Raw genomic sequence first — 26,607 nt, 5'->3', positions numbered from 1 at the left:
CATTAAAACATTCTTCTTCATACTGCATTAATATATGCTCATTTTAAACTTTCATGCAGAGAGGGAAATCACAACTAAGTCAATTTACCAAAAGTGTATTTATTAAACAGTTATTAAGCAGTGGCACAAACATTCATGTCATTTCAAAACAAAAAGTGCAAGATTGTCAGATATTTTAAAACAAGCTATTAGTGCACTTTTGTGCATGATGTCACTACGATGACATATCAAAACAACACTAAATTAAAGTGCACCTTTTTGTACAGAACGCCACTACAATAGTTCAAAACAAATAAAGTGCACTTTTGTGCATGATGTCACACAAGATATTTCAATAACTGTCAAATAAAAATGAGCTGCATAATAAGAAATCAAATACTGTATGTCCTTCGCTATGTGGTAGGTTCCTGCGGACGTTATCTTCTTCTATTGACTATTTTTTTCATACGGTGTTGATGTGGAAATGGTTGCTTCGGCATTTTGTTGGTGTGGCGCCGACCTGAGATGTTGACATGCGGAGTTTCAATCGGGTGACTTTTCAAATGATGCTACAAATTAGCAGTGGTGCTACTTTTTGTAGCAACACTTTTGCCCCACACTTGACATATTACGGTTGTCTGTTCAACATCTTTCCGCTTGAAGCCAAACCACTGCCAGACGATGGACCCCGTGTTGTTTTTCTTGGGAATTAATTCTTCCTTCGTTTGTTACCAGATTTGCACCTTCTTTCTCTCGTATTACCACTCGCACCTCTACGCTAGCACCACAGCTAACGTTAGCCATGTCTCTACCTCTCTGCTCCGCGAGAGCGTAATACGTTGTACGCGCGACAGTATGTGACGTATGTAAGAAGATGCGCTTATTTTATGTCTCTGTGAGAAGGAGATACAAGAAAGAGTGAGAAACACCTGAAGTGTAATGCCCGCAGCTAAAAGCAACTGCATGAGTACGTATACTCGAATATCACGATAGTCATTTTCTATATCGCAGAGACAAACCCGCGATATATCGAGTATATTCGATGTATCGCCCAGCCCTATTCCCATATATCATTTGTTGGTGGTGACCGTAATGGATATATTTTAAGACCTATGTAAGCGTCAATATACACCTTGATGTTGCAGAAAAACAACCATATATTTTTTGAACCGATTTCCGAACTCTAAATGGGTGAATTTTGGCGAATTAAACGCCTTTCTATTATTCGCTCTCGGAGCGATGACGTCACAACGTGAGGTCACATCGAATCCGCCATTTTCTCACTTTCGTCGGAGGGTGTAACAACACGAACAGGGACGGATTCAAGTTGCACCAGTGGCCCAAAGATGCGAAAGTGGCAAGAAATTGGACGAAATTTGTTCAAAATTCGAGGCTGTGGGGAAAGCCGACGAAATGGTCAGTCGTTTGTTCCGCACACTTTACCGACGAAAGCTATGCTACGACAGAGATGGCAAGAATGTGTGGATATCCTGCGACACTCAAAGCAGATGCTGACATCAACTCCAAAACTGGACAGATCAGCTTTCAGGAAAAGAGAGCGGATGAGGGTATGTCTACAGAATATATTAATTGATGAAAACTTTATTCATTACTCGCGGTTTTACGTAAATTATTATACATAAACTTGTGTTTACCAATAATTTAGCTTAAAAACATTTTTTTTTTTCCAATCATTCGAGTACATTCGGGTAGTCTTGTGTAATGCAGCATTTTGTGTCTATTTAGGTATGGTTAACCTGAGTGCTGAAATCGTGGAAAAATATATGTTCTTAGCGCGCCTGAAATGGGCTGTCTGCACTCTCAAAGTGCATGTTGTTGCCAAATGTATTTCATATGCTGTAATCCTCGTTCATTGTTGTTAGTTTCCTTTAATGCCAAACAAACACATACCAATCGTTGGTTAGAAGGCGATCGCCGAATTCGTCCTCGCTTTCTCCCGTGTCGCTGGCTGTCGTGCCGTTTGTCGGTTTCGCTTGCATACGGTTCAAACCGATATGGCTCAATAGCTTCAGTTTCTTCTTCAATTTCGTTTTCGCTACCTGCCTCCACACTACAACCATCCGTTTCAATACATGCGTAATCTGTTGAATCGCTTAAGCCGCTGAAATCCGAGTCTGAATCCGAGCTAATGTCGCTATACCTTGCTGTTCTATTCCATGTTTGTTTGTATTGGCATCACTGTGTGACGTCACAGGAAAATGGACGGGTGTATATAACGATGGTTAAAATCAGGCACTTTGAAGCTTTTTTAGGGATATTGCGTGATGGGTAAAATTTTGAAATAAACGTTGAAAAATAAAATAAGCCACTGGGAACTGATTTTTAATGGTTTTAACCCTTCTGAAATTGTGATAATGTTCCCCTTTAACAGGCACAATAATCTTAGGGCTGTCAGGGTAGTCTGAGGCACACCAGTTAAAATGTGACAAAATGTTGCACCTGTCTTATGACACAACACCCCTCAATTAGTTTATTATGTTCATAATAAACTTAGACATGTCAGAAGCGAGTTTATGGTTTGTATAAATTTGAATGTTGTCTTGTTTTTACTGTAGACAATAGGGATGCAAGATCATGAAAATTTGAACTGATACCCGATCATTTTCAGACCTTCCAAACCAATAATGATAACTGTTATGTGTACGTATAGTAAGACAATATTGACCAAAAAATGTATTTAACAGTTTACACTTTTGCCCAAAACTTATACACTAACAAAAAATATGCAAACATATTTTAGTGATAAGGAAAATGTCAACTGCTATTTTTTTACTTAACTATAATTTGAGTACAAATTGCTTTCGGTCTCCCCTAGAGGGGAGGGGGGGGGGGGGGGGGGGGGGGTTACCCACATATGCGGTCCTCTCCAAGGTTTCTCATAGTCATTCACATCGACGTCCCACTGGGGTGAGTTTTCCTTGCCCGTATGTGGGCTTTGTACCGAGGATGTCGTTGTGGCTTGTGCAGCCCTTTGAGACACTTGTGATTTAGGGCTATATAAATAAAGATTGATTGATTGATTGATACACTTTGTACTAAAAAACTGACCCATGCAAACAAATAGAATCATTGCAAATGTTGGAATGTATTTATATTTCAACTTTTCAATTACCGGTATTTCAACTCAAAACAGCAATATTACATCGACAATGATGTGTGTATAATTATAAGAATCAGTGCACACTAGCTATGTGGGAGAGGGAAGTCTGGGGTTCCCTGCTTAGGCTGCTGCCCCCACCACACGATTTTGGATAAGCGGAAGAAGATGGATGTATGGATGTTTGTTTACACCGGAAGTCACTGTTTCTTCTTCTTCTACTTCCGTTTACCCCATGTGCTGCGCATGTCAAAATAAAATATTACGATTTAAGTAAGGTGTGATACATAAAAACGCACGCCATAATCATATCTTTTTTTTTTGAGTCCTTGTACTCAGTAACATTTTAATCTGAATTATGATCAGATTAAACACATTTTGCCTATGTACACGTAACAACTTGCGTACATGGAGAATCAGAATCAGTGTGGCTTTAATCACCCGTGCGTGTCTTAAGTAAGCTATCCATTATAGAGAAAAACTATCAATTATTTTGTTTGATTAATCAGATAAAACACCTAATTATCCTCTCCCCCATCTCTCAACTATACAATCGTTCTTTTTCACGCACACAGAAAGTCTCTTATTGTCAGCACTGAACAAATGTAGTCATCATTTATTCATAACTAAGTCTTTTTTCTGTGTTTTCCGCTGGGCAAAGAGGAGAGAGTGGTATGGAGTTCAATGATGCATCAGACATGGCTGACCAAAACAACACACCTAATGAGACATGCGCTTTGAATAATCATTAGGGCAGACACATAACAGCCTGTGATATCAACGATGACTTCTTTCCATAAAACAAGTCTGACTTAATTAAGTTGGAATGTTTGAAATATAAAGAATTACTATGGCATGAAATGCAGTTTGCAATTTGTTTATATTTTATTTCAAAACGGCTTACTATATAAATGGCTCAGTGTAAAATGTTCTTTCCTGTAAGGTGTCGATGGTCTCAAATAGTTTAAGAACCCCTTGCCTAAAACAGTGTTTTTCAACCTTTTTTGAGCCTAAGCACATTTTTTGTGTTGAAAAAATCCGGAGGCACACCACCAGCAGAAATCATTAAAAAACGAAACTCAGTTGACAGTAAAAAGTCGTTGTTGCAATTGTTGGATATGACTTTAAACCATAACCAAGCATGAATCACTATAGCTCTTGTCTCAAAGTAGGTGTACTGTCACCACCTGTCACATCACGCCGTGACTTATTTTGAGTTTTTTGCTGTTTTCCTATGTGTAGTGTTTTAGTTCTTGTCTTGCGCTCCTATTTTAGTGGCATTTTCTCTTTTTTTGGTATTTTCCTGTAGCAGTTTCATGTCTTCCTTTGAGCGATATTTCCCGCATCTACTTTGTTTTAGCAATCAACAATATTTCAGTTGTTTTTATCCTTCTTTGTGGGGACATTGTTGATTGTCATGTCATGTTCGGATGTACATTGTGGATGCCATCTTTGCTCCACAGTAAGTCTTTGCTGTCGTCCAGTATTCTGTTTTTGTTTTGTTCTGCATAGGGGCACACACCTTTTGTTTATTTTAAGTTTAAGCTTTAGACACCTTTTTACCTGCACATTGCCTCCCGCTGTTTCCCACATCTACAAAGCAATTAGCTACCTGCTGCCACCTGCTGATATGGAACAGTATTACACGGTTACTCTGCCACGCTCTAGACAGCACTGACACTCAATAACAACACATCATTTGCAGACTATAATTACTGGTTTGCAAAAAATATTTTTAACCCAAATAGGTGAAATGACAATCTCCCACGGCAGAGACTATCTCATGGCACAGTGGTTTACAAACACTGGCCTAAAACACAATGCACACTTCTTCTACTCAGTGGCCTAGTGGTTAGAGTGTCAGCCCTGAGATCGGTAGGTTGTGAGTTCAAACCCCGGCCGAGTCATACCAAAGACTATAAAAAATGGGACCCATTACCTCCCTGCTTGGCACTCAGCATCAAGGGTTGGAATTGGGGGTTAAATCACCAAAAATTATTCCCGGGCGCGGCACCGCTGCTGCCCACTGCTCCCCTCACCTCCCAGGGGGTGAACAAGGGAATGGGTCAAATGCAGAGGACAAATTTCACCACACCTAGTATGTGTGTGACAATCATTGGTACTTTAACTTTGTCTTGTGCCATTCACTGATACACAGTGATGCCGAAGGTGCCTTTAATGACCTCTGGGATTTAAAAACATCAACATGAATAACAATCACTGCAACATAATTCTAACAAATCGGCTCAACTACTGTAAAGACATTGTATACTACTAAAAACATGTGCTTCTGTAAGGTGTGCAAACACAAAAATTAGTTTTTTTACTCAATGTGACAGTAATCTTCCTAGAATCCTGAGATAATGCGAAAAAAGATATAAAATATGAATTCAAGCATAACTCCTAAACCAATCAATCATGTAATATGTCTATTAATGTATACATATGTCCTATTAAATGAATTGATAACTTAAATTTACATATCAAATCTCAATTGTAATGTTAGGAGAGAAATAGAATGAGTTAGTTGATGGAAAAAAAATAAAATGATTATTAGGTCACATTTCCCAAATGGTTAAAACTTCAGGGATAATAGAGAGGTACATTTTTGAGTGTTCAGCTGACTTTTTCGCAAAAAAAAACCCCAACACAAGACCACAGAGTCATTGGACAAAGACAGCAGACAACTTAATAAAAGCCAGATGACACTGATCTGCTTTGACTCAACATCCGGACAAACAAGTCACGGAATTCTGTCCGTCCCATGAAAGCAGACACAAACAGGCCTCACCAGTCTAGACAATAAAATAACTTGTCCTGACAAATAAAAGGCACCTGACAGTGATTACACATCATATTTTAATACATGCTCATAGTGAGAACCTCTTTAAAAAAGAAAAAGAAAAAAGGAACTAAGGCAAGATAAAAGGTCAAAAAGTGAACTATAAAAAGCAAACACAAAAGTACCTAAGTCTGCTAAATCCTACCTTGGACTCTAAAAACTACAAAGTATAGGCTGAAATTTGGCACCAAAACAGTGCCTAATTTCTCACGTGTAAAAACTCTTTTTGTACTCGCGGGCGCTGTTCTACCCTTTAGGCACTTAGGAGCGAGCATTGAATACACAGCCCAACAACTGCCCTCCTTTCCGATGGGTCACTTTAGACCAGTAGTTCTTAACCTTGTTGGAGGTACCGAACCTCACCAGTTTCATATGCGCATTCACCGAACCCTTCTTTAGTGAAAAATAAAATGTTTTTTTTTTTTCAAATTCAAGACAAAGTTATATGTTTTTGGTAACACTTTGTTGAAAGAGTCATATTGGACCAAAAATACAAAAACAAATCTGTCTTGAGCCGCAAAAAATTAAAAGCCATATTACATACAGATAGTGTGTCATGAGATACAAATTGAATTAAAATGACTTAAAGGAAACTAAATGACCTCAAATATACCTACAAACGAGGCATAATGATGCAATATGTACATATAGCTAGCCTAAATAGCATGTTAGCATCGATTAGCTTCCAGTCATGCAGTGACCAAATATGTCTGATTAGCACTCCACACAAGTCAATAACATCAACAAAACTCACCTTTGTGCATTCATGCACATCGTTAAAAGTTTGGTGGACAAAATGAGACGGAAAAAGAAGTGGCATAAAACACGTCCTAGAAAGTCGGAGAAAGTTATATATGTAAACAAACTACGGTGAGTTCAAAGACCGCCAAAATTAGTAGGACAAAACGGCGAATCAGTGAGGCATGTTTAATACAAACAGTGTGCTTTATAACAATTAGGGAGGTTTGCGTCATGTTTGTCCTCCTACGGAAACCATATTAAAACAAACAAACAAAAATGTTTCCCTTCATCTTTTTCCATTTTTCATACATTTTTGAAAAAGCTCCAGAGAGCCACTAGGGCGGCGCTAAAGAGTCGCATGCGGCTCTAGAGCCGCGGGTTGCCGACCCCTGGGTTAGAGGGTTCGGGCCAGGGTTAGAGGGTTAGGGTTATAATAAGGCCATGCCGAATTTAATAAGAACTTAATGACTAGTTAAGAGCCAATATGTTACTAATTTGCATGTTAATAAGCAACTAATTAATGGTGAATATTAGGGGTGTTGGAAAAAATCGATTCGAATTCGAATCGCGATTCTCACGTTGTGCGATTCAGAATCGATTCTCATTTTTTATAAATCTGATTTTTGTTGTTGTAAGTAGTAATGTAATGTGTTGTTCATTCTTAAGAGTAATTAGTTAGCTGTTACTATGTCAAAGCAGTTTTCGATCATTAATGTTAGGTTTATAGCCTCACGCTTGTGCGCAGGGATGGATGGAGCTTCTCCTTGCTTAATGCGGTGAAAGCCGCTGGCTGTTCAGTTTAAAACTACTTTTCAGCCATCCAGCCGCTACACTACAGTCCTCACAGACTATGGGGATAGGCATTTTCAAGTCGAGGTGTAGCTAAACATTTGACACACCCAGCGAGCAGCAGAGAGGAGGTATCGCTAGCTGCTTTGCTAAGTCGCTAACAACATAAACAGATTAAATTAGTGTTAAAGTCGCTACAAGGAGAGATATAGGTTCTCAAGCAAATTGGTGCATGTTCAAAATAAAGCTGTCGTCACTCACCAAAAGCCAAATGCAGTCACTGACCAAATCATTACATCAGTCGATAGTAGAGAAGTCGGCACGGGTGAGCCATATTCTTACAATAAGTTTGTTTTGGTGCGTGGTTGTGCATCAAAGACGCGGGGTTGAGCCCTGTGCTCCGCTCGTCAGGCGTAGAGAACATACCAGTATATCGGTATTGTCTCAAATATATACCGCTCTCTAAATTATACCGATAATTAACTACAAAACCAGTATACTGCCCAGCCGTAGTTTGAATTCATCTTCTTTTACAAAAAAACAGCTGAATCTTCAAAGCCGTACAACAATCACTGTCAATGACACTCATGCACTGATCGTTCGTTACACGACTTGCTTAGTGCGTGCGATTATACAAGCGTACAGTGCATCGGACATGCTGGAGGAAATATGAAATGGCAGCCTGGCAAGGCCATCGTCTTACAGTGCACATGACAATCTAAGACAAAGCTTTTAGAGACAGACTAAACAAACGAAACAGAGCCCAATAGTGTGTTACATTTTAACCAAGGCTGCTGTGTTCCAGTGGTTTTATTAGATAGATAAAACTTTATTAATCCTCTAAAAGATGTGTTTGCCTTGGAACATCCATCCATCCATTTTCTACCGCTTATTCCCTTTTTTGGGGTTGCCTTGGAACAAAAACATAAAATATATACTCACACACATTAAAATACTTCTAAAAAGTGAAAGTCTTGATGTTATATTCATGTAACATCGAGGTTGTCATTTTCAAATGTTTTCCGTTTTAAGGCTGAAAAAAATGATAATTTTGAATATCCTTTAAAGGGGAACATTATCACCAGACCTATGTAAGCGTCAATATATACCTTGATGTTGCAGAAAAAAAGACCATATTGTTTTTAACCGTTTTCCGAACTCTAAATGGGTGAATTTTGGCGAATTAAACGCCTTTCTAATATTCGCTCTCGGAGCGATGACGTCACAACGTGACGTCACATCGGGAAGCAATCCGCCATTTTCTCAAACACCGAGTCAAATCAGCTCTGTTATTTTCCGTTTTTTCGACTGTTTTCCGTACCTTGGAGACATCATGCCTCGTCGGTGTGTTGTCGGAGGGTGTAACAACACGAACAGGGACGGATTCAAGTTGCACCAGTGGCCCAAAGATGCGAAAGTGGCAAGAAATTGGACGTTTGTTCCGCACACTTTACTGACGAAAGCTATGCTACGACAGAGATGGCAAGAATGTGTGGATATCCTGCGACACTCAAAGCAGATGCATTTTCAACGATAAAGTCAAAGAAATCTACCGCCAGACCCCCATTAAATCTGCTGGAGTGTGTGAGCAATTCAGGGACAAAGGACCTCGGTAGCACGGCAAGCAATGGCGGCAGTTTGTTCCCGCAGACGAGCGAGCTATTGACCCTAGCTTCCCTGGCCTGCTGACATCAACTCCAAAACTGGACAGATCAGCTTTCAGGAAAAGAGCGCGGATGAGGGTATGTCTCCAGAATATATTAATTGATGAAAACTGGGCTGTCTGCACTCTCAAAGTGCATGTTGTTGCCAAATGTATTTCATATGCTGTAAACCTAGTTCATAGTTGTTAGTTTCCTTTAATGCCAAACAAACACATACCAATCGTTGGTTAGAAGGCGATCGCCGAATTCGTCCTCGCTTTCTCCCGTGTCGCTGGCTGTCGTGTCGTTTTCGTCGGTTTCGCTTGCATACGGTTCAAACCGATATGGCTCAATAGCTTCAGTTTCTTCTTCAATTTCGTTTGCGCTACCTGCCTCCACACTACAACCATCCGTTTCAATACATACGTAATCTGTTGAATCGCTTAAGCCGCTGAAATCCGAGTCTGAATCCGAGCTAATGTCGCTTGCTGTTCTTTCCGCCATGTTTGTTTGTGTTGACTTCACTATGTGACGTCACAGGAAAATGGACGGGTGTTTATAACGATGGTTAAAATCAGGCACTTTGAAGCTTTTTTTAGGGATATTGCGTGATGGGTAAAATTTTGAAAAAAACGTTGAAAAATATAATAAGCCACTGGGAACTGATTTTTAATGGTTTTAACCATTCTGAAATTGTGATAATGTTCCCCTTTAAAAGTGGTCTAGTGTTGGTCTAGTACAGTGTTTTTCAACCTTTTCTGAGCCAAAGCACATTTTTTGCGTTGAAAAAATCCGGAGGCACACCACCAGCAGATATCATTAATAAACGAAACTCAGTTGACAGTAAGAAGTCGTTGTCGCAATTGTTGGATATGACTTTAAACCATAACCAAGCATGCATCAGTAGAGCTCTTGTCTCAAAGTAGGTGTACTGTCACATCACGCCGTGACTTATTTGGAGTTTTTTGCTGTTTTCCTGTGTGTAGTGTTTTAGTTCTTGTCTTGCTCTCCTATTTTGGTGGCTTTTCCTCTTTTTTTTGTATTTTCCTGTAGCAGTTTCATGTCTTCCTTTGACCAATATTTCCTGCATCTACTTTGTTTTTATCCTTCTTTGTGGGGACATTGTCGATTGTTCCCCAGTAAGTCTTTGCTGTCGTCCAGCATTCTGTTTTTTACTTTGTAGCCAGTTCAGTTTTAGTTTCGTTCTGCACAGCCTTCTCTCAGCTTCAATGCCTTTTCTTAGGGGCACTTACCTTTTGTTTATTTTTTGTTTGAGCATTAGATACCTTTTTACCTGCACGCTGCCTCCCGCTGTTTCCCACATCTACAAAGCTACCTACTGATATGGAAGAGTATTACACGGTTACTCTGCCGAGCTCTAGACAGCACCGACACTCAACAACAACACATAATTTGCAGACTCTAACTTCTGGTTTGCAAAAAATATTTTTTACCCCATATAGGTGAAATTAGATAATCTCCCACGGCACAACAGACTGTATCTCACGGCACACTAGTTGAAAAACACTGGTCTAGTACACGGGTCGGCAACCCAACATGTTGAAAAAGCCATATTGTAACAAAAATACAAAGAAAATCTGTCTGGAGCCGCCAAAAAATAAAAGCCTTATATACGTAAGTCTTACAATGAAGGCAACACATGATGTGTTTATATTAGTATTAGCCTACTATCAAAATAACCATGTGTCCCAGGCTGACGCAAATCTTCGTTGACAGAAATGTTGAAATGTAATATTTATTCTACACATTTTTGCAACATTGGAAAACATGAATAAAACAGAGGCTTCTCAGAGGGTGAGATAACTCCTGGAAATGTATAGATGTGTGTGTCCAAGTTAAAGGAAACGGCAGGCTGTCTTCTTCTAATGGATTTATTACAATCTTTGCAAGCTGGGTAACGTTTGCTGCGGTCTATGACGGAACACAAAGAACTATCAGAAATGCAGCTAATATTACACACAGATATGTCATGAAACATGCAAATATAAATTAAATACACAGAGGACATAAGTAAAATAGGTTAAGTGAGCTCAAATAAACCTACAAACGAGGCATAATGATGCAATATGTACATACAGCTAGCCTAAATAGCATGTTAGCATCGATTAGCTTGCAGTCATGCACTGACCAAATATGCCTGATTAGCACTTTAACAAGTCAAAAACATCAACAGAGCTCACGTTTGTGCATACACACACGCACAGCATAAAAAGTTTGGTGGACAAAACGAGACAAAGAAGGAGTGGCATTAAACACGTCTTTCTGTGGCAGCGTCGGAAAAACAAACTGTGGTGAGTTCAAGAACCGCCAAAATTAGTAGGACAAAACGGTGCTCAACAAAAACTCATCAGTGAAACATGTTTAATATAAACGGAGGGATTTCTAGCAATTAGGAAGGTTTGTGTCATATTTGTCTTACAAAAACCATTTTAAAACAAAATATATTTTTCCGCCCACCTTTATCCATTTTCATATATTTTGGAAAAAGATCCAGGGAGCCACTAGGGCGGCGCTAAAGAGACTCTAGAACCAAGGGTTGCCGACTCCTAGTCTAGTAGGTGGAAAATGTGACTTGAGTAGAGCTGCAACTGACTATTTTGATAGTGGACGAGTCATCGATTATCTTAACGGTTAATCGACTAATCGGATTATGGAACAAACTTTTTCAGTGGCTCCAAATTATCCTTGTGCTTTTAAATTCGGGTTGATATATTTTTGGCATGTGCTAACTAACAAAGATGACTAAGTCATTTAAAAATATTTATTTATACTGAAACTGTGCTGCTCATTAGGCTGTTACAAAAACAAAAATAACTTACACTTGTCCATTTAAACAAATCGTTGCATCCTTACTCTTAAAGTAGAAATATGCAGTTACTGTGACGGATTACACCACTGCAAGCCTCCAAATATTTATCTAAAATACAAGTAGATCCTATGATTTCCGCATTAACGGAATTGGAAGAGGAGGAAACAAAATATCTTAAGGGTATATTTTATTCATATAACGTACTTTTAATAAAATTCTGAGTGTTTTTTTTATTTTTAATTGTGAGTATTCCTTGACATAATTGTATAGAAAACAAATTCCTTTTCCTGTTGGCGTCACACTCGGCATTGCGGATCTATACAACTTGTTTTAACTCAGGGGTCGGGAACCTTTTTGGCTGAGAGAGCCATGAAAGCCAAATATTTTAAAATGTATTTCCGTGAGTGCCATATAATATTTAACACTGAATACAACTAGATGCATGCATTTTTAAGTAAGACCACCATTTTTAAAGTATAATAAGTCTCTTATTCTTTTTAATAACATTGTTATTCTGAAGCTATTTAATAATAAATAAAATACTTCTTACCATTAATGAGACTTCTTGAACAGGTGCGGTAGAAAACGGATGGATGGATTAAAATGCATGAGAATGTTTTATATTTTGAACGTTATTTTTAACACTGTGATTACCAGCGGAATTATTCATTACTTATCGTGTTAAGCAATGTCAGCTAAGATTTATCTGAGAGCCAGATGCAGTCATCAAAAGAGCCACATCTGGCTCTAGATCCATAGGTTCCCTACCCCTGTTTTAAAGAGGAACATTATCACCAGACCTATATAATCGTCAATATATACCTTGATGTTGCAGAAAAAAGACCATATATTTTTTTAACCGATTTCCGAACTCTAAATGGGTGAATTTTGGCGAATTAAACGCCTTTCTATTATTCGCTCTCGGAGCGATGACGTCACGTTAATCCGCCGTTTTCTCAAACACATTACAAACACCGAGTCAAATCAGCTCTGTTATTTTCCGTTTTTTTGACTGTTTTCCGTATCTTGGAGACATCATGCCTCGTCGGTGTGTTGTCGGAGGGTGTAACAACACGAACAGGGACGGATTCAAGTTGCACCAGTGGCCCAGAGATGCGAAAGTGGCAAGAAATTGGACGTTTGTTCCGCACACTTTACCGACGAAAGCTATGCTATGACAGAGATGGCAAGAATGTGTGGATATCCTGCGACACTCAAAGCAGACGCATTTCCAACTGGACTGGACAGATCAGCTTTCAGGAAAATAGAGCGGATGAGGGTATGTCTACAGAATATATTAATTGATGAAAACTGGGCTGTCTGCACTCTCAAAGTGCATGTTGTTGCTAAATGTATTTCATATGCTGTAAACCTAGTTCATAGTTGTTAGTTTCCTTTAATGCCAAACAAACACATACCAATCGTTGGTTAGAAGGCGATCGCCGAATTCGTCCTCGCTTTCTCCCGTGTCGCTGGTTGTCGTGTCGTTTTCCTCGGTTTCGCTTGCATACGGTTCAAACCGATATGGCTCAATAGCTTCAGTTTCTTCTTCAATTTTGTTTTCGCTACCTGCCTCCACACTACAACCATCCGTTTCAATACATGCGTAATCTGTTGAATCGCTTAAGCCGCTGAAATCCGAGTCTGAATCCGAGCTAATGTCGCTATACCTTGCCGTTCTATCCGCCATGTTTGTTTGTTTTGGCATCACAGGAAAATGGACGGGTGTATATAACGATGGTTAAAATCAGGCACTTTGAAGCTTTTTTTTAGGGATATTGCGTGATGGGTAAAATTTTGAAAAAAACTTCTAAAAATAAAATAAGCCACTGGGAACTGATTTTTAATGGTTTTAACCCTTCTGAAATCGTGATAATTTTACCCCTTTAACTGATGTCCACTGTAATATTGACACAGATTACAAATATTCCATATGTCGATGTTAAATAGAAGACAGCATCAAGAAATGATCTTGGATTGCGCTACAAACATGACGCTACTACCAAGAATGTATTTGATGCAAAGAAAGGACTGGCGGAAAGGTTTTTTCAAAAGAACTTTTGGATTAAAATCTTGGAAACAGAACTTTTGAATTTCTCGAAGTTCATTCAAAAAGCTCTGTGGATTGATGGAAGGAGTTTTTAATCAGAGAGAAAAGACCGTTCGTGCCCCGACTGATACTGTTCTAGAGAAAAGCTGCTATTGTTCTGGACTATCTTGTCAGTTGTGCGGAATACAGAGTTATTGCTAATCAGTCTGGAGTACACAAATGCAACGTGAAGAGATTTGTGAATGTGTACGCTTTATTATTTGCCTTTAATATAACTGCTTTATTATCTTTCATCTCATTCGGGAGTCAGAATTAAGCCGGAATTTTACATTTTCTTAGCCACCTTCTTAAATCTGTTTTCAAAATGTTATGTTCTTTTAATTTGTGTAGCAAATAAAAGGTATCCTCTTCATGACAACTTTTGCTACATTTTTATTGAACGGTATCCGCTTCCGGGTTGAATCCCGCGCGTTGAGACTGGCGCATGCGTGACACGAAGGGTCCTCTTCGGCCGCACACACCCCCTCGAGAGATCTGGTTTCCAATCGCATAATCAAGGTGCGCTAGTTCGCTTTTTCAAAAACCAAACACTGTCGGATTAAGGTGTTTCCATAGCCTGTAAGACGCTTATTTAGAGCCGATCTATTTGAGACATCGGGCAAATTTAGTGCATGGACACAGGGCTTGTCCAGTGTTTTAAAAGTGAGAAATCAGAAATGTGTTTAATAAGAAATGGACATAAAATCACTACCACTTTCTGTTTGTGAAAGCTTTGTGCTGTACTTTAGTACTCTGTAAAATCTCTCACACATGAACTTCCATTTTAAAGTGTTAACTGTGTGGTAGCCTGGCAACTGTCAAACTTAAGGATGTAATCAGCAGTTGAACCACGTTTACTTCCACACTCTAATACAAGCCGACAGTTTTCTCCTTAAATCCATCTCCCTACTGCCACACCAAGGTTCCATCACATCACAACTGTTCTTATCTTGTGCTACTTGACCAACAATGGAAGGAAAACTACAAAAAAAAAAAAGTCAAGAAGAACCGAAACTACACAAGACAATTATTCTAACAATTTCGTCGGTACTTTTACATGCACACAGTATGATCAGTGTCATTAACCGCAATTTAGATTCACTCTCTTTAATTCTATTACCGTATTTTTCGGACTATAAGTCGCAGTTATTTCATAGTTTGGCCGTGCTCCAGTGCGACTTATGTATGTTTTTTTCCTTCTTTATTATGCATTTTCGGCAGGTGCGACTTATACTCCGGTGCGACTTATACTCCGAAAAATACGGTAATTATATCATTTCAGCTTGGTCTGCTTGCCGTGTGGGTTCCAAAAAAGTAGATGCTACGCCAGAAATGTGCTGTGCAATTAAGTGTGTTAAGCTTCCAAAGAAGGCTTAAAGGCCTACTGAAACCCACTACTACCGACCACGCAGTCTGATAGTTTATACATCAATGATGAAATCTTAACATTGCAACACATGCCAATACGGCCGGGTTAGCTTACTAAAGTGCAATTTTAAATTTTGCGGGAAATATCCTGCTGAAAATGTCTCGGTATGATGACGTCAGCGCGTGACGTCACGGATTGTAGAGGACATTTTGGGACAGCATGGTGGCCAGCTATTAAGTCGTCTGTTTTCATCGCAAAATTCCACAGTATTCTGGACATCTGTGTTGGTGAATCTTTTGCAATTTGTTCAATGAACAATGGAGACAGCAAAGAAGAAAGCTGTAGGTGGGAAGCAGTGTATTGCGGCCGACTGCAGCAACACAAACACAGCCGGTGTTTCATTGTTTACATTCCCGGAAGATGACAGTCAAGCTTTACCATTGGCCTGTGGAGAACTGGGACAACAGAGACTCTTACCAGGAGGACTTTGAGTTGGATACGCAGACACGGTACCGTGAGTACGCATGCAGCTGCGGCTTCCAAACATTTGATCGCTTGCCCGTACGTGCGTCCCGCTATGTGCATGTCACGTACGTAACTTTGGGGACTTTGGGGAAATATATGTGCTGTATGAACTTTGGGGAGGTGAACGGTACTTTGGGCTGTGGGATTGAGTGTGTTGTGCAGGTGTTTGAGTTGTATTGGCGGGTTATATGGACGGGAGGGGGGAGGTGTTTGTTATGCGGGATTAATTTGTGGCATATTAAATATAAGCCTGGTTGTGTTGTGGCTAATAGAGTATATATATGTCTTGTGTTTATTTACTGTTTTAGTCATTCCCAGCTGAATATCAGGTACCACCCGCCTCTCACAGCATCTTCCCTATCTGAATCGCTCCCACTGCCTTCTAGGCCTTCACTCTCACTTTCCTCATCCACGAATCTTTCATCCTCGCTCAAATTAATGGGGAAATCGTCGCTTTCTTGGTCCGAATCGCTCTTGCTGCTGGTGGCCATGATTGTAAACAATGTGCAGATGTGAGGAGCTCCACAACCTGTGACGTCACGCTACTCGTCTGCTACTTCCGGTACAGGCAAGGCATTTTTATCAGCGACCAAAAGTTGCGAACTTTATCGTCGATGTTCTCTACTAAATCCTTTCAGCAAAAATATGGCAATATCGCGAAATGATCAAGTATGACACATAGAATGGACCTGCTATCCCCGTTTAAATAAGAAAATCGCATTTCAGTAGGCCTTTAAAGCTGCTGTGCCTGGGTCTGAAAGAGCTGCAAGCAGAATGGCACACCTCCTACCTGGTCCCACTAATAGATACTGTTTTGTTAAAAAAATAAGTACTTGTATCATTTCACTCACTTGTTTAGATAATTGTGTTTTCAAAGTCTCTTTAGTCTATGCATGCACGACGGAATGCGCATTCCCGCGAGAGGGGTTGTAACAATCTTGTAGATACCACGGTATTCCGGTTTTAAAGTCTTCACAATAACACCGTGAGGCGTGACAGTATCAAACAAAAACTTGGTGTGTATTTTTTTCTGGCTTTTCTGTTGGCCAGGTCTGAATATAAACTACATCTCCCAGAGTCCTCTGCGCAGTGCTGGACCGGCAAGGTGGGGGCGTGGAACGGCGTACGCAAGAAAGTGAAGCTTGCTAAGAATTGCTGTTTTCGGACATCTCAACAAAATCGGTCAAGAACTTTGTGAGTTGTGTTGCTAACAAACACACAAACAAACCCTGGCAAAAACGTAACCTCTTTGGCGGAGGTAAGAAAGTATGCGTTCTGCAAAGCAAAGCGCACCGCTTTCGCCTCGAGCGTTTCTAAGGCGACACAGCCAGCCCGTCACGTCGCAGCAAACATAGGGAAATCACAAAAGAAACTGTACATCGCGGGAAATAGGAGTAACCTTAAAAACTACTTGATGATCCCTCAATGCATCTATCCATTTTCCACCACTTATCTCTCTCAATCTCTGGGTGGGGGGTGGGAGGGTAGGCACTCTGGCATAAACCAGCACCCAAAAAAGTTATTTGAAGTCAAACATCAGTTTTTGAGGTATTTAGAATATTAAAAGTTAAATTGTTTGTAAATCTTTCGGAGAAACTGCATTTTTCCAAACTGATTTAAACATGTCCATTGTGGAGGACACTGCTTGCCAGAAAGTAAAAGTTGAAAGACACAAAATTGAACACTATTGTTTCACACTGCTTTTTGCAGATGATGTGGTCCTGATGGCTTCATCTGGCCAGGATCTTCAGCTCTCCTGGATCGGTTCGCAGCCGAGTGTGAAGCGACTGGGATGAGAATCAGCGCCTCCAAGTCCGAGTCAATGGTTCTCGCCCGGGAAAGGGTGGAGTGCCATCTTCAGGTTGGGGAGGAGATCTTGCCCCAAGTGGAGGAGTTCAAGTACCTCGGAGTCTTGTTCACGAGTGAGGGAAGAGTAGATCGTGAGATCGACAGGTGGATCGGTGTGGCGTCTTCAGTAATGCGGACGCTGTATCGATCCGTTGTGGTGAAGAAGGAGTCTTCCCTTAGAGATAGGACGAGAAGCTCTGTCATCCAGGAGGAGCTCAAAGTAAAGCCGCTGCTCCTCCACATCGAGAGGAACCAGATGAGGTAGTTCGGGCATCTGCTCAGGATGCCACCTGAACACCTCCCTAGGGAGGTGTTTGGGGCACGTCCAACCGGCAGGAAGCCAACGGGAAGACCCGGGAAGACTATTTCTCCCGGCTGGCCTGGGAACGCCTCGGGATCCCCCGGGAGGAGCTGGACGAAGTGGCTGGGGAGAGGGAAGTCTGGGCTTCTCTGCTTAGGCTGCTGCCCCCGCGACCTGACCTCGGATAAGCGGAGGAAAATGGATGGATGGATGTTTCACACTTGTCACACTGGATGCTTACATTGTCATTTTAAAAATACTCAAGTTTTTTTTGTAAAAATTTGCTTGAAACAGTGGATGTTCCTGGACAAATATTTGCACTTAAAATACATGTTTTTAGCATGGTTAGAACATTTTGCATTAGGTTTGTGTTCAATTACACTAACCTTTATCCTAAACATTTCTGCCACTAATTTTACACACTAACATTTTAATAATAGCCTTAATACCATGATAATATCATACTGTGAGACTTTTATACGGTTACATCCCTAGTCATGATTGACAGGCTTGCTGTCATTTATGCAGGCCACACGGCGATGTTTTACCAAGTTTAACCTCGGGTTGGGCCAATAAAACGATATTAATATATATCGCGATAGACATGTAATTCTATCAATATAAAATGCAGAAAGAATAAAGATTGGTTGGTTGCATGAACAGAGGCACTTGCGGTTTGGTAAGCTACACAAACAGGAAGTGGTATTGAAATGGAGACACACGCTAAACATCCCATCACGCAACAGTTATCAACCGTCACTTTTGGTTGCACCGTCTCGTTGTTGATTTTCTGTACAGAGCGAAATAAATTAAAAATGAGTGCTACAGAGAGCGAAGAAATAGTGGATAAAACAAAAAGTCAACTCCATGGAATGGCAGTTTGGATTTTTTCAAATGGACCGTAGCCCTTCGCCGTGCTCATCTTTTCTATAGTATGTGAAGGTTCAACTCCTTGTTTACTTCTGTGACGACCTCCTTAGGGTTTTTTAATCAATCAGAAATCAAGCAGCTAAAATGCGCCAAACATGGATGATGGATGGTGTGGAGAAAGAGTTCTGCATTTTTCCCATCATCCCTTGTAATGAATTTAAATAGGTGTAACTTATATATTTTTTTGATGTTACGTTTTTTTTTAATAATATCCACAAAGTTTAATGAGCAGGTTGTGTTATGTGTAACCATGTTTGTTGAATTTTTGTGCTGGTTGATTTTTTTTTTTATGCACAATGACTAGGGAAGGTTGTTTGGGTTGGGTCATATAGGTAAATTCCCTGGTGTGTGTCCTTGCAAGTACAATCAAAGGTTGAGTAACTTTTGTTGGCCACAAGATGGCGACAAAATGGAAGCTAATAGATCAGATGGATGGATGGATGAATACACTGCTACCTGCCCCATTGCCTTTTGAACTCCTTCCGTCTAGTGGGCCATATTGACGTCGTCGTATCACGGGCCAAAGTTTAGGCGCCAATGGGCTGTAGTTTCTAACAGACATATTTAAAGTCGTTCACCCCGAGATATTTGTCATCCGTGCCACAGACTGTCAATCCAGCCAGTGCTTACACCACGTCCACACTTACATGTCCAGGACAGGTGCGGATAGAGGATCAGCCCGTCATACCAAAGAGGTAATTGTTCCATTTATTTGCAACATGGTTTGTTGTCACTAGAGATGTCCGATAATGGCTTTTGTTGCCGATATCCGATATTGTCCAACTCTTAATTATCGATTCCGATATCAACCGATACCGATACATACAGTCGTGGAATTACCACATTATTATGCCTAATTTTGTTGTGATGCCCCGCTGGATGCATTAAACAATGTAACTTTACCATGAATTGATTAACGTGGAGCCCGACTTAAACAAGTTGAAAAACGTATTCGGGTGTTACCATTTAGTGGTCAATTGTACGGAATATGTACTGTACTGTGCAATCTACTAATACAAGTTTCAATCAATCAATCAAAAACAAGGTTTTCCAAAATAAGAGAACAACTTCAACTCCAGTTATGGAAGAAAGTGCCAACATGGCACTGCCATATTTATTATTGAAGTCACAAAGTGCATTATTTTTTTTAACATGACTCAAAACAGCAGCTTGGAATTTAGGACATGCTCTCCCTGAGATAATCCTAATACCCACTACAACTATGGGAAATACTATACTTTGACTTTCACAAAGTGCATTATTTTTTATTTGTTTTCTCAAAACAACAGCTACAAAAACAATGAAGGCACACAGCTTCAGTCCAGAGTATACTAGAGCAGTGGTTCTCAACCTTTTTTCAGTGATGTACCCCCTGTGAACATTTTTTTGATTCAAGTACCCCCTAATCAGAGGAAAGCAGTTTTGGTTGAAAAAAAGAGATAAAGAAGTAAAATACAGCACTAGATACATCAGTTTCTGATGTATTAAATTGTATAACAGTGCAAAATATTGCTTATTTGTAGTGGTCTTTCTTGTACTATTTGGAAAAAAAGATATAAAAATAACTAAAAACTTGTTGAAAAAAAAACCAAGTGATTCAATTATATATAAAGATTTCTACACATAGAAGTAATCATCAACTTAAAGTGCCCTCTTTGGGGATTGTAATAGAGATCCATCTGGATTCATGAACTTAATTCTAAACATTTATTTTCTTGAAGTATTATTCAATAAATATATTTATAAAGGATTTTTGAATTGTTGCTATTTTTAGAATATTTAAAAAAAATCTCACGTACCCCTTGGCATACCTTCAAGTACCCCAAGGGGTACGCGTACCCCCATTTGAGAACCACTGTACTAGAGCATACTTGCCAACCATGGAACCTCCGAATACGAGAAATGTCGAGGGTGGGTGGGGGGCGGGATTGAGGTGGGCGGGGGGTGCATATTGTAGCGTCCTGGAAGAGTTAGTGCTGCAAGGGGTTCTGGGTATTTGTTCTGTTGTGTTACGGTGCGGATGTTCTCCCGAAATGTGTTTGTCATTCTTGTTTGGTGTGAGTTCACAGTGTGGCGCATATTTGTAACAGTGTTAAAGTTGTTTACAGTGTGACCTGTATGGCTGTTGATCAAGTATGCCTTGCATTCACTTATGTGTGTGTAAAAGCCGCATACCGTATTTTCCGCACCATTAGCCGCACCTAAAAACCACAAATTTACTCAAAAGCTGACAGTGCGGCTTTTAACCCGGTGCGCTTTATATATGGATAAATATTAAGATTCATTTTCATAAAGTTTCGATCTCGCAACTTAGGTAAACAGCCGCCATCTTTTTTCCCGGTAGAACAGGAAGCGCTTCTTCTTCTACGCAAGCAACCGCCAAGGTAAGCACCCGCCCCCATAGAACAGGAAGCGCTTCTTCTTCTACTGTAAGCAACCACCCGCCCCCGGAAGAAGAAGAAAAAACGCGCGGATATCACCGTACGTTTCATTTCCTGTTTACATCTGTAAAGAACACAAAATGGCTCCTACTAAGCGACAAGGATCCGGTTCATGAAAAGACGCAATCTCTCCATCCGCACACGGATTACTACCGTATTTCACAGCAACTGATATTCCTGTGAACCGCACTGTGGAACGGGAGCACGTACGGTGAATATTCGCACCACAGGGAATGAGAAGTCATCCTTCACTGTGGTTCTAGCTTGCCATGCTAACTTCCACCCGTGGTGATATTCAAAAGGAAGACCTTGCCAAAAGAGACCTTTCCAGCCGGCGTCATCATAAAAGCTAACTCGAAGGGATGGATGAAGAAAAGATGAGCGAGTGGTTAAGGTAAGTTTACGCGAAGAGGCCGGGTGGCTTTTTTCACGCAGCTCTGTCCATGTTGATATACGTATGTTTGTGATTGCACATTTGCGTACATTTTGGGAGTGAACAGAGTTGTTAGAACGCTGGTTTTTAATATATTATTAAAGTTTGACTGACCTATCTGACTGTTTTTTTGACATTCCTTTAGCGCAGTTAGATGCGGCTTACAACACGGGGCGGCTTATTGGTGGACAAAGTTTTGAAATATGCCGTTCATTGAAGGCGCGGCTTTTAACCCAGGGCGCCTTATGGTGCGGAAAATACGGTATATTATGTGACTGGGCTGGCACGCTGTTTGCATGGAGGAAAAGCGGACGTGACGACAGGTTGTAGAGGACGTTAAAGGCAGTGGCTTTAAGGCACGCCCCCAATAATGTTGGAAATCGGGAGAATGGTTGCCACAGAAGATTTTCAGGAGGGGCACTGAGATTCTGGAGTCTCCCGGGAAAATCGGGAGGTTGAAACCGATACCGATAATTTCCGATATTACATTTTAAAGCATTTATCGGCCTGCCGATATTATCGGACATCTCTAGTTGTCACGTAATGTTTTTCTATTTCATAAAACAGCACCGAAAACAAAAACTTCCAGAGTCTTTAAATTCCATAAAAGAACACAATTCTCACAATTATCAAAATAAAAACTATACACTTTGCAGATACTCTGTGTTCTGATTTGTCTGCACTTCTGTAATAATGATATTTTCCTATGTCAGGACGACATGCTCCTGTTCTTTCAGCCACTCATTTAAGTGACTCATAGGCAATACGCGTATATTTATTATATTTGAGAAGAAACATTTCCAGTCTCCGACTTCCAGCAGCTGTGACTACTGGCTTCCTAAACTTTCATAAAACACACAACATGAATAGGATCTATACCAAACTGTGCAATGTGCAATATTATCTGTATCATATTACATACAGTATATCGTAGTGTGTCATAAAAACACCAATCATACAATATAATTATTGTTTGTATTGTGATTTTACCATCTGCGCTGCAGCTAATGTAACAGTGGCAACACAGCTGCTGTGCACAAGGCTGTCAACATTTGGTGTTAATAATCTAATTGATCTCCATACAATTTTATGCAGGTCAAATATCCTTTTTGTGACAGGAGCGCTCTGCTGTTTTAAAGAAATGACTTTAAAAAAAAAACACGAGTCATACATATTCTGTATGACAGGTGTGATCCGTCTTAAGGACATACTATGAAAATAAATAAATAGACTCTCTATGGAATGTTCTGCCACGGTTAAAATTATGTTGCAAAAATGTTATTAGGTAAGTTTTTAACTAACGTATTTTTCGGACAATAAGGTGCACTGCTGCTATTTTTCTGCTATAAACTTCCTTCATCGCTTCTTCTTCAATATGACTCACTGCATGTTATATTTTAGGAGTTACTACTGCCCTGCACCCGTCTTCTTCCTTAAATCATTCATGTGAGTGAAAGAGTGTGAAAATAAATCAGCATTCCCCCTTTTTTTCCTGCAAGACCTTCGACCTTCCAGAGTCATTTCCATAGGTCAAGGCCCACAAAAACCCTGCCCCCATCCACTAAGCCACTTTCTTTATGGCCAGTCCTTTGTCCATACCAGATGTGGTCTAACACATTGTTAGTTCAGAGAGGGGACTATCAGGACTGCTATCTGCTCTGTGAAATGTTTGTCCTTTCTGGAACCAAAGCTGAGCAAAATGACACAAATTGTGTCTCACACTATCACATGACCAAAGGACCGGATATTGTCCTTCACAGAGGGCAGTCTGAACTGGCACACCTGATTGAAGTGTCTATCTCGACTAGAATGCTACACTTAAACACAAGAGAAAAACGTGTTGCTTGCTTTAATATGGTGTCCGTGTTCAGTAGGGCTGTGAATCTTTGGGTGTCCCACGATTCGATTCAATATCGATTCTTGGGGTCACGATTCGATTCAAAATCGATTTTTTTTCAATTCAACACGATTTAAAAACTAAATTTTCCCCATTCAAAAGGATTCTCTATACATTCAATACATAGGATTTCAGCAGGATCTACCCCAGTCTGCTGACATGCAAGCAGAGTAGTAGATTTTTGTGAAAAGCTTTTAAAATTGTAAAGGACAATGTTTTATCAACTGATTGCAATAATGTAAATTTGTTTTAACTATTAAATTAACTAAAAATATGACTTATTTTATCTTTGTGAAAATATTGGACACTGTGTTGTCAAGCTTATGAGATGAGAAGATTTTTTTTTATTATAAATGTCTAATGATAATGTCAATGAGGGATTTTTAATCACTGCTACGTTGAAATTGTAACTAATATTGATACTGTTGTTGATAATATTCATTTTTGTTTCACTACTTTTGGTTTGTTCTGTGTCTTCTCTCAATTGCTCTGTTTATAGCAGTTCTGAGTGTTGCTGGGTCGGGGTTGGTTTTGGAATTGGATTGCATTGTTATGGTATTGCTGTGTATTGTTTTGTTGGATTGATTATTAAAAAATAAATAAATAAAAAATTTAAAAAATGTAAATAAAAAATCGATTTTAAAAAAATGAGAATCGATTCTGAATTGCACAACGTGAGAATCGCGATTACCGTAGAATTCGAATCGATTTTTTCCCCACACCCTTATTGTTCAGTGTGTGTAGCATCTCTACTTGGACAGTGAGCCCGACAGCATAACGTGCAGACTCATTTCCATGAATGAATGAAAAACATTACTGAGCCATAACTATCACTGCTAACATAACCCAGTCTATTACAATACATTTTTCCAGGAGGTAAAGTTTACCTGTCAATATACCTTTTATACCCAATGACATTCTTCAAATGACTAAAATGCATAAGGGCTAACATGTCATGTCAAAGTAATTTGAAAATTAGACTAAACTAAAAATAAATATTTAAATCGCAAAACAATACTATTGGTGGGTAAAAAAAAAAAGTGATTACCGGTAGACTAATTTTTTAAATCGTTTATCCCGACTTGCATTTACTGAACATAAATTATTCTACGCCTGGGCGATGCGGTCAAAAGATAAAATCCATGATTTTTTCACCAAAAATTCGATTTAGGATTTTTTCCCCCTACTTTTTAAAGAAACCAAATAATACAAATGACAGATAATTCAAAACAAGTTGTTCTTTTAGTTTATCAAAAACTAGTAGTTTAAAATGACACGAGCTGGCTTAAAATTTTGATTTCGATTATGGCTTCTCACGATCATGAAAAGAATAATAAAAAAACAAAACATAAACCCGCCGGGCAACATGCATGCAAATTCCGGAGCTAGTGAATGAGTGGAAAAAGACCACGTCTCCGAGAAGTTTGGGATACCACCATGGTTGCTACTTTTTATGTGACACAGCGTTAGTATGCCGGATCAATAAAAGGGTTTCTCCAAAATACCTGTGGCAGTGGGGGTGTGGTTATGGGCGTAGACACCATGATATCATGGCATAATTTGTAGAGATGTCCGATAATGGCTTTTTTTGCCGATATCCAATATTCCGATATTGTCCAATTTTTAATTACCGATTCCGATATCAACCGATACCGATATATGCAGTTGTGGAATTAACACATTATTATGCCTAATTTTGTTGTGATGCCCCGCTGGATGCATTAAACAATGCAACAAGGTTTTCCAAAATAAATCAACTCAAGTTATGGAAAAAAATGCCAACATGGCATTGCCATATTTATTATTGAAGTCACAAAGTGCATTATTTTTTTTAACATGCCTCAAAACAGCAGCTTGGAATTCGGGACATGCTCTCCCTGAGAGAGCATGAGGAGGTTGAGGTGAGCAGGGTTGGGGGGTGCAGGGTTTGTAGGGGGGAGCGGGGGGGTGTATATTGTAGCGTCCCGGAAGAGTTAGTGCTGCAAGGGGTTCTGGGTATTTGTTCTGTTGTGTTTATGTTGTGTTACGGTGCGGATGTTCTCCCGGAATGTGTTTGTCATTCTTGTTTGGTGTGGGTTCACAGTGTGGCGCATATTTGTAACAGTGTTAAAGTTGTTTATACGGCCACCCTCAGTGTGACCTGTATGGCTGTTGACCAAGTATGCGTTGCATTCACTTGTGTGTGTGTAAAGCCGTAGATATTCCGTGATTGGGCCGGCACGCAAAGGCAGTGCCTTTAAGGTTTATTGACGCTCTGTACTTCTCCCTACGTCCGTGTACCACTCCGTACAGCAGCGTTTAAAAAGTGATACATTTTACTTTTTGAAACGGATACCGATAATTTCCGATATTACATTTTAAAGCATTTATCGGCTGATAATATCGGCAGTCTGATATTATCGGACATCTGTAATAATTTGCATTATCTGCTGTGATGATATGATTTTCTTTAAAAAGGCTCAAAAAAATGTATACATACATTTAAAAACAGTTAATTAGTTTTAACGTTTATATATCGTTTTGCCTTATTTTCAATTGTTGCTGCTTATTGTACAATGTACTTTGAGAATATTTCAAGTGTCTTTTCTTAAATTAAAAACGATTAGCAACCAATCTAGCCTCTTTTTCTGATGTTATAAAATGTACTCGTGTCTAGAGACTCTACTTCTGTCCCTCAATGTCCCTGACGACGTCACACTTGCCTTGCGCTGCTGCTCCACAGTTGGACTTTCTCTCGCTAACATTTGCCATGTTTTGAAATTCCGCTAAGGAAGTAAAAGGGGCAGGCGAGGACGTCGGAAGCTCATGGGGGCAAAAAGTATGCAAGAGGAG

General features: G+C 39.8%; 1 protein-coding gene across 1 annotated transcript in view; it reads right to left on the bottom strand.

The window, feature by feature from the left end:
• tgfbr1b (transforming growth factor, beta receptor 1 b) overlaps positions 1–26,607 on the bottom strand; it is a 109,806-nt gene that overhangs the window by 42,446 nt on the left and 40,753 nt on the right. The gene's annotated exons all lie outside the window — the stretch shown is intronic.

Source organism: Nerophis lumbriciformis, linkage group LG07, assembly GCF_033978685.3.
Source record: "Nerophis lumbriciformis linkage group LG07, RoL_Nlum_v2.1, whole genome shotgun sequence".
Classification (NCBI taxonomy): Eukaryota; Metazoa; Chordata; class Actinopteri; order Syngnathiformes; family Syngnathidae; genus Nerophis; species Nerophis lumbriciformis.
The sequence above is the reverse complement of the archived record's forward strand: the minus strand, read 5'-3'. Positions and strand labels throughout refer to the sequence as shown.